A 15,274-nucleotide genomic window follows, 5' to 3' on the forward strand; every position below is an offset into this window, starting at 1 on the left:
TCCCCGTGACCGCCTGCACGCCTCTTCCTCCCCCTCTCACACCCACGGCAAATGCATCATTCATGATAAGAAGCAAGTTTGCTGACTTGGGGCTAGCAGAACATACTGAGTGCTGGAATTTCTTGGCTTGTGGTCAGAGCAAATTTAAAGTGATAAAGTGCCATTTGAATCTATATAATAATAATAATAATATAATAATAAAGACAGGCACTGAGGAGCTGAGTCAGATGATGGGTGTTTTTTCTAAATGTAAAAAGCGTGGAACAAGCTAAGTAATGTCTTTCGTAGATGATTTCTAACTAATGGGAACCCCCACAGCATTTGATCTAATTATAGAACAATGCCTCAAATAGCTGCAAATGGAGAGTCAGATATAAAACCAACAAAACCACCCCAAAACCTTCCACCAGCACCATCAAAAAACCCCCAAATCCTAAGCCTTTTACATAAGGACCAAGTGTGATTTAAACTGTTTTTCGGGTTTTGCTTGGTTTTGATGGGTGGGTTTTTTTGGCATCAGTGAAGAAGGATTCATGCAAACTGTGTCCATGAGTAATGCACGTTAGCAGTTAGATCTGTCATGTTGCTGCTTCTATCTATCTCTGAGCACCTTACGGTCTGGCAGGAGTGTGGGTATGCAAACAGTGGGAATTACAGAGGCTGTGCTCAGAACCACCTATTACTCAACCTGAGTACAGCTCTTTACATGATCGTGAACTAGGTTCTCCTAAAGAACTTCTGCCAGATTCAACTCAATGACTGTGAATGATCAAATAAATTCCTGTTCTAAAAGGGGAAGTGAATTGTGCATACAGTTTCAAAATAATGGAGTTAGTAATGCCCTGAGCTGATCTAACCTCGGTTTCATCTGCTGATGATTTCTTACAGATTAAGCTCTCCCTTTCTGTTTCCCTTTGATCCTGCAACTGCTGCTGACAGAATGAAACACTGGCTGAACTGCTCGATGAAGCAGTCAGGCTGGGATCTGTTACATGAGGCTCTTTGCCTAAAGTGTCTTTCACCTCTGTCTAGCTGCTGGAAACTGCAGGGTGGGGAGAGCAAACCAGTCAAGATCATGATGTATTAAATGAAGCATGTATAAAAGCTGGGTGCAGAGACATTCATCTCCTTTCCAGGAATGGTTGCAGGGGCACCTTAATGGCAGGCGCTGCAGTCAGGCGCTGCAGTCTCAGGACTCAGCAGCTGGCCTCTTGCCCCTTTGTTGTTTGGCCATGGAGCAACATTCAGATTTCTCGTAGTCAGCTGAGCCCCGTGGGCAACTCTGTGCGCATATATCTGGCGATTGTGTGGAATCACCAAGTCAGTGAAAGGATGTTTTCTGTGTATTTTATACAGGGAAGTGAAGACATTAACTCAATGACACACTTCTTTTCTTGATCAGCATGGTAGCTCTCATGGTTTGAAAGCCCTAGATAAATGCAGAGGAAGTCACATGGATTAAATTTAAATCCAAGATTTAGTTCGGCAGATGTCCCTTTCAGGGCATTCACAGGCTATTAGGGGATCAGTACACTCCAGGCAGATCTCCTGCCTCGTGACTCCTAAGTGTTGAGGGATCACTCTGTCTATTGACTTGTGGCCAGACCTTCCCCACCTTGCTGCTCCACCTTGTGCCTGAGAGCTGATAGCTAAGCAGAAGGTTTGAAACAAAATGTAGCATTTCATGAAGCTGCCCGTGTTCTGTTGCAGGTCTCTGTGTGAGGTAGCTTGCTTACTGCATGTGCCAGGAGAAACAGCCACGATTCCTGATATCTTGCTTTGGGAACAGTAAGAGGCCAGCTCCCCAGAGCTGAAATCATAGTAAGCACATTGCCACAGTGCAGAACTTTCCATGCTGGGAAGGAAATTCCAACCATTTTTTATAGTGAGTTGACTTTTGCACTCCCCAAGTCTTGCACTCCACATCTTATCAAGACTAGTAACCTGCAGTTGAATCAGGGGGATAGGAAGCAGGAGAATTAGTTTGTCAGGAACAATGCATCCAGCTTGGTCAGCATACCAGGGCAGGAAGAAAAGATAAGAGACCTCTGATAAAACCAGGGGTAGTCTCAGACAGGTATCCTGCGAACTAGCTCAAACCAGTCTCAAAGGCCAGGGGTACAAAAGAGCACGCGCAGGAGAGAAAGGTGAAAAGTTCAGGACGAGGAAGATCTCCTGACTTCATCAAAAAGACCCTCGGAAGACTCCTACCAAAAAACACCAAACAACACTGCGCGAACGCAACGCGGATGCAAATAACTTTTGGGTTCATTATAATACGAAGCGAGGCTGGGCGGGGCTAGGTGATGAATATGTATAGGAGTGTTGCGAAACTTAATGAATATGGACCTTGTAATCCAATAAATACCGAGCTGAATGCAGCTGTCGGCACACATGATTTTGGAGGAGCGATCCCCCATGCATCCCAGCTGGAATAAAACATACCTACTTTACTACTTACTTAGTAGTGGAGTCCTTTCCGCTCTTCACAGTTAGTGCATCTGCTTGTGTGTTCGAGAGAATAAATCCACTCAAGGCAGAAGTTTCACTGGAAATTTAGACATAGTGATCATGTTCACTTCCTTAGCAATTTCCTCACCCCACCCCTGCCTTGTTTGTTTTATTTTTAATTACAGTGCTATGCTGCTATTAGAGACTTGAGCAAACTAACACTTAGGATAAGACACGCAAAATGAATAATTATAAGTTTCATAATTTTTAAGCCATGTAATGAGGGATATTAGGCCTGCAAAATGTTAGACCTGCAAACCCAGCAAAGGCGCTTTATCTTTTATGTTTATATGTAGTAGAGCTCAGCAATTTGCCTTCTCTTTTAGCAAGCAATAAATTCAGCCAGAAAAATACACCTTCAGACAGACCTAATGTTGGACCTTTGAACCTTAAGTTTATAAACACTCTTGACCGAAGAAATGCCAGGGAGAATATTGAAAATACCAAGTATTTATTTTTTGAAAAGTTGACACATTTAAAGTTTATTGTGAATTGATGTTGTTGTTGCCTTTTTTTTCTAATTTGAAATAGAAAAATGGTTAGTGTATTTGAAAACACCATCTGTGTCAATTCAAGCATGTTCCTACATGTGCAGTTTGCCCTGCTCATGCATATTCCATTACATTTTTTATGATATTTTGTTAAAAATTTACAGAAGGGTCACACACTCATTTTAAGGAGAGTATCCATTGTTAAGCAAATATCCTTCCAGTGTCACTGTAGCTCTAGCAAAAGGCCATGCTTAATGATCAATGAGATCATTACACGAGCAATAATGAGATTTGCTTTTGAAACAGAGCAGCTTAGAGAAGCAATCAACTACAGACAAGCCTGCAATTTTAGGGGTTTAAGTTTAGCTGATAACTTTTTTTTCCTCTGCTCCTGGCAGCAGGGAGCTTTTGTGTGTACAGTGAAAAAGATCAGCTGGAAGATTCATCTTCAAATTACTACATGGAGAGCCATAAAGAGCTGTCTGTTAGACACTGTTCCTCATGTTGAGAAGTGGTCTCTTGGCCTTATTCGTAAGTAGGAAGGTTTCCAGCTACAGGTGGTTTTATGTGAAAGACCCTGACCCAAAGTCCCGTGAAGCTGGCATAAGCACTTGTGGGCTCTTATCTCAGGTGCTGGTTTTGCCATTGGGAATTTGGGCAGGATCATAATGGCTCAGTTAGTTGGAGCATTTGGAATTGCCTTTTCCAGTGCATTTGCCTGAGCATTTCATTTAAGTAATGCTCAGTCCTGAGCTAGCTGGCAGACTATTTGCTTTATCTTAGCACTTCTATTTATGAGAAACTGGCCAAGGTTTAAAAAGCCAGTTACCCTATAGAATGCGTTCATCCCAATAACTTTTCTGCCTTAGCAGAGGAGCAATGACACTCTTCCCAGCTCATGGGGAGTTACATGCATACCTGACAATTAAGTAAAAATTCTTGATGAATAGCCAGAGGACTCATCTATTCAGAAGATGCAGTTCAGCATAGAGACACTGAATGGAGGTCCTTCATATGTCAGCTGATGGCTGACCTCTACCCATTCGAGGTCTCTGTACTAATGCTTTGTTTCCCATTATATCCCACAGAAACTTGTAGTGGAAATGAAAAACCACATGACCAAGTCAGAGCTGATCAGCTGCTTTTCAAACTTCAATTAATGTTTTGTTATCACTGTTTAAAAGGGAAGGAAGAGTTAAGAAATGAATAACTGTGTACAAATTGCAGAAGATAAAAGAGCTTTGTTCCTCGTTTTGTGCATGTGGCCAAAGTATTGATGAAAGCTGGAGATGCTGTCTGCTTACATTTGGATAGGTAAATCACGAGGTCTCATCCCCTAGTGGGCCCTTGCAGTTGTATCACGTTGCATGAACAACTACGTAAAGGAATCAGATGTGCTTTATGAGCAGGAGAATAATCTGCAATTCACAGGAGTAGGTCAATGCCATTAGTGAAATGTTAAGACTCATAATGTAATGTAACATGTGTTGTCTGCCTGATTCCATCTACATCAGTTTCAACAGGGATAACATTAGACAAATGTGTTACTTAACAAGCAAATAAAAGCTTTTAAAGGGAAACCTTAAAAACATGAAGCCTCTTCATCTCATGTACAAGTACTGGGTAGTCCCACTAGGACTCAGGGAGCCTTGAGCAGGCAGAGGACCTGTTTACAGATATGCATTTGGAGGGATGAAAGGGGAGAAATCATTCACTTCAACATTTTGAAATTTGAGACTTCTTAAAAAAACCGTAATCTCTTCATGCCATCCTTTGTAATTCCACAAAATGGATCATTCGATATCACAGTTGCTTTCAAGGAAACTAAAGTGGATTAAGAAGAACATGGTTTAAACACTTGGTGTGGTTGGGTTTGGGTTTTGTTGGTTGGTTGGTTTGGTTTGTGATTTTTTTTTTTTCTTTTAGTTCTTTTGCGCTGGGGGGGGGGGTGGCTTTGGGGGGTTTTGTTGGTTGATTTGTTGTTGGTGGGTTTTTTTCTTCTCTGAATTATTGCTGAAGGAGAAGTCTTCTGCTCCCAAAAGTATGTGGGGCTGATCTGTCAAAGTGAGTGGGACAAAATGATCAGTGTCTAAGCCTTAGTGTTGTTGCCCCATGGCTACAGCAGTGACTTTCCAGCAACAACTGCTCTAATCAGAATGGAAACCAGTACTGGTAAATCCAAGATAAATTCACAAAGGGAATGCTTGCATTTGTGTCCAGATGACAGAACTTAGTTCCACAGATAGGCCGCCTCTGAAGCTCACTGTGTCCCCAGTGTATTGGTATGGTGAAGGAGGTTAGAGGAAGTATAGTACATATTTAAAAAATCTATTGAAAATACCAGGTGAAAAATTAAGTTGTCTAGCTAAAACACTGGATTCCTTTGATTAAGGATTAATTTTCAGGAAGAATTAACACCTATGGACTGAGGTAGTTCTTGGAACTCATTGCAGAGACAAGAGGAAGAAAGGGTAAAGCTTTGTGTACCAGAAACAAATTTAAACTCAAAAACCAGGGAAGCTGGAATTTGGAAGTCATTACAAGATTAACAGAATAGAAAATTGCCTTGAATTCATGAGCTAGAAAATGATTTATTTGTGCTCTTGTGCTTAAGGAGAAAGGGACTCTGCATGTTCTGCTTCGCAAAGTAAAAATAATCTCACATTTGGATTGCTAGCTGTTCTTCCTCCTCCCTGAATTAGCAATAGTCTGAGGTGCTTAAGTGGAAGTTACTCAGGTGTTCTTTGTCTGACTTTATACTGGCTGTGGAAAAAGTAAGGTAGATAAGAGTGGTTTAGTCTCCTCTGTTCTTTGCTTCTCATCTCTCTGGTGGTTTCCGAGGCTGCAGACTGAAGCTCTTGCACCAGTGCAGCTCCACCCCTGTGTTGCCAGATGATGTGACTGTGCTGTGCATGAGCCACACGCAGCAGGAGGTGACACTTCTGTCTGGCTGGGGCTCTCAGGGACTTGAGCTGACACGTGCTGCCCTGCCCCGTGGTGCAATCCTTGGCCTCAGCCTTTCCTTGACGTCCTTTTCTGCAGGGATGATGTGTTCAGACCTGCAGGCAATGTCTTTAAGGATGCTTGCTTCCAGTGGCTTGAAGCTCAGGGTGCAAATCCCCGGGCAACTGTGTGTGGTAGGCAGCTGCAGTCCTAATTTGCCCATAGAAAGCAAAGAAGCATAAAGCTAGGGGCAGAGACCTGGAGGCCATTTCTAAAGCTATTTATAAATATTTTACTTTATCTGTCTTGTACTTTTCTACAGTGGTTGCAGGCCCAGAGGTTAAATACATTAAAGCAGAGTCTTTTGTTTAGTGGCTTAAAGTGCAGCAGAAGGGAAGGGAGCTAGCATTTGTTTGGCATTAGACAGATGTAAACTGCAAAATTAATTAAAAATTAACAACGACCAGCAACGATTAGAATGAGAATCAGTTGGGAGAAGTTCTTCAGGGAGAGCAACAGGGATTGCCTTTGGCTTCAGAATCTCCTCTTGCAGATCTGGAGAACTGTGGGTGTTTGCCCTTTTCCTTTCTCTCGGGTGCCAGGGAGCCTAAAATAGCCATGGCAGCATGTTGTGAAAGGGTTATCTGGACCAAAACACAGTTCCCAACAGCAGTTGTGCTCCACGTTCCAACTCTGACAACAAGACATGGTGGTCACTATGAAAGAGCAGAGCAAAAGTGCACTGTCTCTTCACGTTGCTTCTGTAGAGACAAAATGGAAAAAATACAGTCTTATCTGGTAACATGGTCATCTTAGTTTGGGGGAGATATTTGGAGGTATTATTAAGTACCTGTTACATTTGGGTAGACAAGATGTGTCCAACAGCAGCACACAACCAGAGATATTTGCTCATAATGACACAGTTTCCAGAGTGGCAGAGATAGCACCGAGCAAAGTGTTATAGCTGGATGAAGTCACTTCAGGGTAAAATGAACTAATATACAACCAAGTCAATTACTGTTTTCTATCAGTGGAAATTATTAATCAACTTCAGTGATTTGAGATTTAATTCATATGAAGACCAGAGCTTACTCTGTCAGGATTTCTGGATTTGCCTTCTTTTCTTCCCAGTATAAGAGAAAATAATGTGAAATGCCTCCAGCTTGCCAGAGATGGGCCTTTCAAGGTCAGTATCAGTACTTTTGTTGCCTCATCAAGAGAAGCCTGAAATGATCAAGATTCCTGTCTGGTGAGTTGTTCCTAGGAGGTTTCTGGTTTTGAGTTCTTGGTACTCTGTCAGTCATGATATTGTGAAAATGTTTATTTCTTCCCTCCCTTCTCTTTCCAGTGTTCTTTTCAGGAGATACAGATAGCATAAGAGTCTTTGAGAAATACTAATATGTTCAAACAACCACTATTCCTTCAACTTTTTGCTCCTGTCCTTTTCTGCATAAACTGCAGACATTCAAGAGCAAAAAGCCTTCAGCTTTTGTCAGATGCTGCCATATAACTGACTTCATCCATCCAGCCAATGCTGACTGTGACACTGTAAAGGATCTACACATATTTTGTCATTAAATTTATACAACTTTTTTGTTGTCGTTGCTTTCATAATATGGAAAATCTTAGGGACAAACTGCAGTGATATTTACAGAGCAGTTCCCTCTTCATGTTTGCTGTATATAGCACTGAATGACTCAGAGGATGAGAGAAGTACAATTGCACTTCAACAGAAAAGTTTCTGGGTTTGGGTGCTAGTGCTCTGCTATCAGAATGAAAAAAAACCAAAAATTGGAAGGGCACCTAGTGAAAAAATCAAGGTCTGTAGTGTTGTAGGCTTTGATATTTTTGTCATTGCCTAATGCAGAAAAGAAAAAATCTTTGGATTGAAGTAAAATTCTTGTCTTGAACATATTTTGGACTATTCTGTCTACCCTCATAAAATTGTGGGGAAACATAAATTGCTTGAACTACAAGTATTTTGATGTTTATCCAAAATATTTGCTGTAATCTTAAGGCTTTTGCAACATCGCCTTTATCAGTGTGTTTTTCTTAGCAAATGTAGATTAATTTTTTCCAAGAGTTTTAAGTACCTGTGTAAGTTGTCCTTGTCTCCATGATGGTTTTAATTTTACTGTTTCTATTAATAAGATTATTTCTTAACTGCAAATTTTGTGATGTTGCAACCTGTGTAGTGATATCTTCCTGCTGGCACATCATTAGACATACTATTTTATACCAAGCATCAAAATTGGGAGTGTATGGCAGCCCATGAGGGATAGAGAGTTCCCCCCACTCTCTGTGTGTTAAATAATCACTGTACTTCTGCAGGGGTGCAGTGAGAAACTGAGAAGAGAGAAGCTGAGACAAGAAAGTGAGACAAGATAATGTATCCATGTGTTTTCTGCGTTGCTGAGTTTTCCTGGGAGTCATCATGAAACGATTCACTTGTCCAGACAATGCTGCCTTTTGTTTCCACTGATTCAGAGAGCAGCAGGAAGAGAGGAGCAGCCTGGAGGAGGTGGCTGTGATGTTAGGCTGGGGTTGAACGTCAGATGTAGGTCTGCATCAGGCTGGTTTTGTACCTAAAGATAAACCAGAGGTATTGGTCCGGCCCTAAATGTTACATTGTCAGTCTGACAGGTTTCCTGCAGGCAGCTTTCTCACCTATTTACCAACCTCATGACCTGTCTGAATGAGTGATCAGGGAGTTCTTAATCATCCAGGTAGTCTCCTAAATTTGTTAGAAGTTTCCCAAGCCAACCTTGTCTCACACCCCTCTCACTCTCCCTGCTGATCTACATAGAGCAAGGGCTGCTTCTTTCCCCTCACACAGCCAAGGGCAGTAGCTCAGTAGCTCAGACAGATCCTTCCTGGAAGGGTGGTGGTTGGAGTTGCAGAGTCACAGTCCCCAGCTGTGGCTGAGTGAAAGCTGTGGCATTTGAGAGATGACCCTGCCCTGTGTTCAAGCAGGGCTGTAGGCTTGGTGTATGCCTGAGAGACCCAGAGCTCAGGCACTGCTGTCTCTTTTCAGATGACATTTTCCCCTTGTCCTGTTCTCTGCAATGCTGTGTTTCCCAACAGGAGATGATGCTGTAACTCTTCCTTCTGTGCCTTGTGTGGAAACCATTGAGTCTCCTCAAGTGGTGAACGCTCTCTGTCATTGCAAAATACATGCAGAAAACATTACAGAATGTGTTCTCCACACTCTGTACATCTCTTCCTCCATACTAAAATACTCCTTGCTGAGTACTGTCTGTTTTGAAATTCCCACTTTTGTGAAGATTTTGGTAAACTTACTAAGTCCCTTTCACTTTTTAAACTCTGCATTTGTACAAGCTTCCAGTAATGCACCTTTGTTTTTCCTCTAAAGAAATGGCAAAATCACTGGAGAGTTCTTCTGACTTGTTTACCACAGTCTTTCAGAAATGAAAGTAGCTTTGTGTTCTTGTTATATCATACTTTGCAAATTTTTGAAAGCTGATGAATTGAAGTAGCTGAAATTAAAGATATACATTAATTTCAGAAAGTTTCTATAAAAGCAAGAGGAACAGCGTTGTCTGCCTACACCTTTTACTGCTGATCTCTTACCACAATCAAGCATTATTCTGATGACAAAGGATATGAGAAGAGTCGAGAGATAATGAAATCCAGCTAGTGAGGTAAGGATCCCTCTTTTCTGAGTTGTCTGTGGAGGTTTCTGTCCTAAGTACAAGCTGAAAAGTGACATTTCTCTTTCCAACCTGAGATGGATCAGTTACCTTCTGAAAAAAAGGCCTTCAAGGATCCTACTTGAGATAGTGCAGTGCCCTGGAACAAAAGTACAATAAGAATTTGTAGTAAGTAAAGCAGCTGTATGTGCATGTTAATGTTTGAAAGCAAGGTAGAATTTTATCACCTGCAGAAGTTCATTTGTTGACTTAGCTACCCAGTGGCTCAGTTGCATTCTTCAGGGGAAAGTTAAAGGTAACAAATTTTAGTACACATTGTCTAAGTGTAGCACACTTTATACCTTTTCACAGGGTTTATTTTGCATAGATGCTTCTACTCCTAAGCAGAGAACTGAACTGAAAGCAATCACAGGCAATGCAAGGATTAACTCTTTTAGCACAGCAAGTTGCTGGAAAGAGGATTTGCCCTTTCTATGACTTTGGTTGCAAACACTTTAGCTGACCACTAAAGCAGATGATATGTTTGTTCCATTGCTGAAGCTATCTTTGACCTCATTTCCTCACAATATCCCCAGCTAGAGGGTAATCGATTGGAACTATTTGGAGTTACTTGTAGCCCAATGAAAACTACAGACCATCCAAAAATGATGTTACATGTGCAGGAACATAGCAGTAATAAAATAACTCTTTAGTGCTGCTGCTGCAGATTATGGTGTTGATGGTAGAGTAGTTTGGGTTGGAAGGGATCTCTTGAGATCTAGTGGTCAACCCACTCTGCTCAAGCAGGGGCAGGTAGAACCAGTTGTTCAGAGCTACGTCCAGCTGGATTTTTAACATTTCCACAACTTGTTTCTGTGTTTTACCAGCTTCACTGTTTAAATGGTGTATCCTTGATGGTATACGGAAAATGGAATTTCATGTGCTTTGCTGTATATCCACTGTTTCTTCTCCAGGCTGAACAGTCCCAGCTCACTCATCCTCTCTATGTATGAGAGATCTTCCAGTCCCTTAGATTTATTTGTGGCCCTGGGCTAGTCCCACACTGGTACATGCACTGGAAGCAACAATCTTAAAGTGTTTGTGGACTTGTGCTATTCTCTTAAGTTTTAACTCCTAAGTAAACTATGCCAGTGTAGGACTTATTCCAGGAAGGTGTTGTACAATCTCATTTTCTGTAGCACTTGATATGAGCTCTCAACACTCAGCATAAGACTTTTGAATACTACACAACAGAAATGTGGAAAAAACACTTCATGATTAAGTTAGACTTGAACCCACGTATTCCTACATTACATCCTTGCACTGCCAAATGGTGATGTTAACTTTCCATAAATTGAGTAGAGAAGACAGTTCATGGATGTTAAAATCACTGACATTATGACACTTAGCTTTCTTTTTTTCTCCTCTTCCCTATTGGGGCACAGTCCTTAAAGTGGTCTTTTCTCTGTTTGAAATTGGTGGCTCTCTACCCAGTCACAGGATGGGAGAGTTATTTAGCAAGTCCTGAATCACTCTTTGATTCTGAAATAGTGAGGGCAGGAGCCTGGAAATAGAGTTTCACATTATTGTGGATGATACACATGAGGAAATGTGATTCTCAGCTTATGAGTGCTGTATATATTCAGCCTAACTGATGAAAGTTCATGAAAGTGGTGTTGTAAATAGATTTACCAGAAGAAATATTTTAACTTATTTCTAGCGATAAGTATTGATCAAGCAAAGAGAACAAAGAGTGCTGAATAAGTAATCCAGCTATATTAGACCTCTATGCCTCAGAGAAATATTGGGAATTGATATTTAAATAAAAGTTCCTCCTAGCAGCACATAGATTAAATAAATAAATTTTTTAAAATTAATGAATCCCTCCTAATTCAATGGAAAGTATCAGTAATTTGGCGAGTCCAAGTGTTTACTTATCCTCATTCCAGAAGAATAGTTTTCATCTTCCAGAAGCTAAGGACTTGTCAAGTTGGCTTATCTAGCCTCAGGTGTTCAAAGTACAACTAGTTCTTTCAGACTGTGTTTTCCAATGCTTCCCAGCTGCCATTTACTACACTGTTTCTGCCTCCCACTACTGACATACCACTCCTACATGGTAGGTAGGGCTCTAGTCAACATGCCAAATATACCAGGCCTCTTGGAGGGTCAGAACAGGCTGGATGTGAGCTGGCATCCTTTGAAGGCAGGCTGGCAGCACTCAAGCACTGCAGTGTGCTCCTCTCATGGACAGGGACATATCTGCTGCAGGACAGTTTCCTCCACGTGACCTCAGTTTACACACTTGGGGTTTTCTGTAGCCTGATGAGTTGGATTAAGGCAATTTCTCACAGGTAAGCAATGCAGGTAAATGCAGCTGCTGGGGCCTTGTGCTGGCACAGGAGAGCAGAGTAGTAGTGAAAAAGCTACAAGAAGTACAGCATTTATGTCAGGATCATGTTCCAGGAATGGATAGAAATGAGACCCTGACCAACAGACACAGACCTATCAGGGAAGATGTGAAATACTGTGGATTTCAGCTGTTTCTGTGTAAAAGACAGAACACCACCTAAACCATAAGATATTGTAAGCTGGTTTGAGACTAATATTTCCCCCTTCAATACTTGTGTTCTGGGTAAATATTACTTCGCTTGTTGAAAGCCAGCCAGTCACTTGCAGTTCCAGTCATTCCCATGATATTCAGGAGGGCACTTGTCAGACTAAAGCCAGGCCCCTGAGGCTGGTCAGACTGACTGGCAGGAGATGTCCTGCCTGTCAAAGACAGTGGTATGCCTTTGTGGGTGTCCAGGAGTGGTTGGACATGCCCTGCACACACCCAGGTCTTTAAGACTCCAAAAAACAGTTTATGCATTTAGAAATTATTCAACTGTCAAAAGCTGCCATCATATCAAGCAAATAAGAAAATAATGTGAGAGGAGACCTAAATCTACTCTGAAGTAGAAGGGGAAAAAATCATTCCATAGGCAGCAAGCTATTCCATGTCTGCCTCTTTTAAGTCCTGGTGAATGTTCTTTGAAAGAATTAGTGTCAGTGTCAGAGGGGGATTCTGTGCTGGGTGAAGCTCAGCTCTGACTGCAACTCGTACAGCTTGGATAATGAGTAAAGAAAGGTTTCAAAAGAGCTGCAAAACAGGCTTCTGACAATTATTGACACCTCAAAAGTAGGGCAAGGTTAATGTCATTGTGCCATGTCCAAGTAATATTTGTAAATCACAGAAGAGAACATGGCAGATTATCAAGGAATAAGCATAAGGAATATTGGATAAAACCACACATAATTAAATCCAAGATAAAAAATCAAATATGTGTTATAGGAGCACTTAATCAAGAAGGCTAAGGCAAACTACTCTTTGGAATATGTCCGTGGCAACTGGGACAAAAGTTAATATAAAAACAGAAAAGCAGTTTCCAGCCCACATCTCTTGCAAATATGATCTGCAGGGGGGAAGATATATGCATACTTTTGTAGGGTTGAATCTTAACAACTTCTTCCCCTCCTTGCTAATGTTGGAATCCCATTTGTCTGAAATGAATGTTTCTAATTATATATTCATGGAGCTGCATCTTGAACTTAAATGCATCATGGCTAAGTGCTTTACTGAATCTAGATGTAAATGAAAAGCTTGATAGAATAAACTATAAATAACTTCCTTAAAAATCAGCTTCATTAGGAAACTTGCGCTCGAGTGAATGATTCCATTTTCCATAAACATCCACTCAGACTTACAAGTTGCTTGCAAAATTAAGTTGTTATTGCACAGCCACAAAAGAGACTCATGTGGCTTAACTTTTCCACATGTCCAGCATGTTGTAATGTCTGTACTAATTAACTTGGTTTTTCATGCTTAATTTCAGCTTCTAAGATATCTCACTGCGCTGAAGATGTTTCTCCTTTCAGTTCTGAGGAGATTGAGCTCTTGTGCTGGGAGGTGCTTGTGCCCTGGCAGAAGGTGCTGCTGAGGATGGATTTGTGGATGGCACTTGTCTCCTTGTCACAGGTTGTGAAGGCCCTGTGAAAACAGGGCTTTTAGGCACTCAGGAAAGGCCCCCTGGCCAGTACAATTGATCCCACTACTTTGGATGGTCTGGTGAACTGATTCATGGCATTGGTTTATATGTGCCACGTCTCTTAAAAATAATGCTGTTTTCCATTCTAACTGTGGGTGGCTAATACAAAATATCCTGAGTGCCTACTGTCTTTTGAATGTCACCACAATATATTCCATAAGAAACATATAAAATGACTAGGCAATGAAACAATTAATTGATTTTATAATGAAGCATGAAATCAAAGAGACTTTGCGATGGAGTTGAGAGAAGCTGGTGTCTGATCTGATTAAGATCAATGTTATTTTCTGCCTGTTAGAGCCCAGGGGCCACTGGTGAAGTCACTGGTCTTAGTTTAGCGGTCATGGAACAGTTTGACAGGTTTGACTTAGCGATATATGAGCGACAGCTCAGTCTTGGGAGGGTCATCAGTGCAACAGGGATGTGGTTGTTTTGATGTGGCCAGATTTATATCATGGGGAGGAAAACAGGACAATAATTCAATGGGTTCTGTACCTTTTGATCACATAAGAAGTTCTTTGCTGAGCTGGAATGGGGAAATCAGTGTCCCCTTATGGTTAAACCAACCAGTGTACTTTGCAGAAATGTTAGACATCAGTGGAGTCACGAATTTCTTGGGTTTAAATCATTACACTGAACAGCAGGTGCAAAGAAGTTCAAGCTGCTCAGCTGCTTTTGCTGTGTCGTGCGGCATGGTTTTGTTTTCTCCATGGTGCTTTGCATGCAACCGCCAGCCTGGGCAAGATGAATTTAAGAGAGCAAGGCTTCTCAACCAGGGGGATGTTTTGCATCCACCTGGTTCCCCATAGACTTGTGTTTGCACAATCAGGATGTAGCTGATAAATGTATCTAAAAGATTTCTTTGATTTATAGACCAATAGGGGCATCTCGGCTTCAGAAAACTGCAGTTGTATCATTGAGTAGTGGCCTGGATAAGGAAATGTTCTTTACCTTAAAGTATAAGCAGAAAATATTAATAGAAGAATTTCTAGGAGAGTAATAATTACACTCACCTGACACATGCTACAGGAATGTCTCAGATTGAAGGGGACCATTATGAGAGCTAAGCAGGATTTAGAATTTACCCCTGTACAAGGAAGTCTGGTATTTGCATGCAGAGCTTTGCTGATATAAAATGCTCATGTTTCAAAGTTTTTTTCTGGGGATCAAAGTTCTTAAAAATCAAGGATTTACCAATGTAGAAGTATTTTCAATGTCAACAAATACTTATACTCAAAGTTTGTAAAATGCACATGACTTGAATTAGTAAAAGGCACTTTTTAACTTCTCTGCTTATCCAGATTTTTCCATTTTCAATGGCTTGAAGGAGTGGCCAAGGGAAAAAGAATTCTTTTGGCAAAAAAAGTCTTAGAGCCATTGTTCCCTTACCAAAATCATTTTCTAATGAATCACCTTCTTTTCTGTGACTCCCACACATCAAGCAGTTCAGGCAGAGAGATATTTGTGATGTCATCCCTGCATGAGAATGGGAGTCAATATATTCCCTCTGGGACAGAGGAAAAAGGTAGTTTTCTGTTTTAACTGCCAGAAAGTAAGTCATGTCAGAGAGCTCAGGAAAATGAATTACACTAAT

This window comes from Coloeus monedula (assembly GCF_965178545.1).
Source record: "Coloeus monedula genome assembly, chromosome: 5".
NCBI classification, from domain to species: domain Eukaryota; kingdom Metazoa; phylum Chordata; class Aves; order Passeriformes; family Corvidae; genus Coloeus; species Coloeus monedula.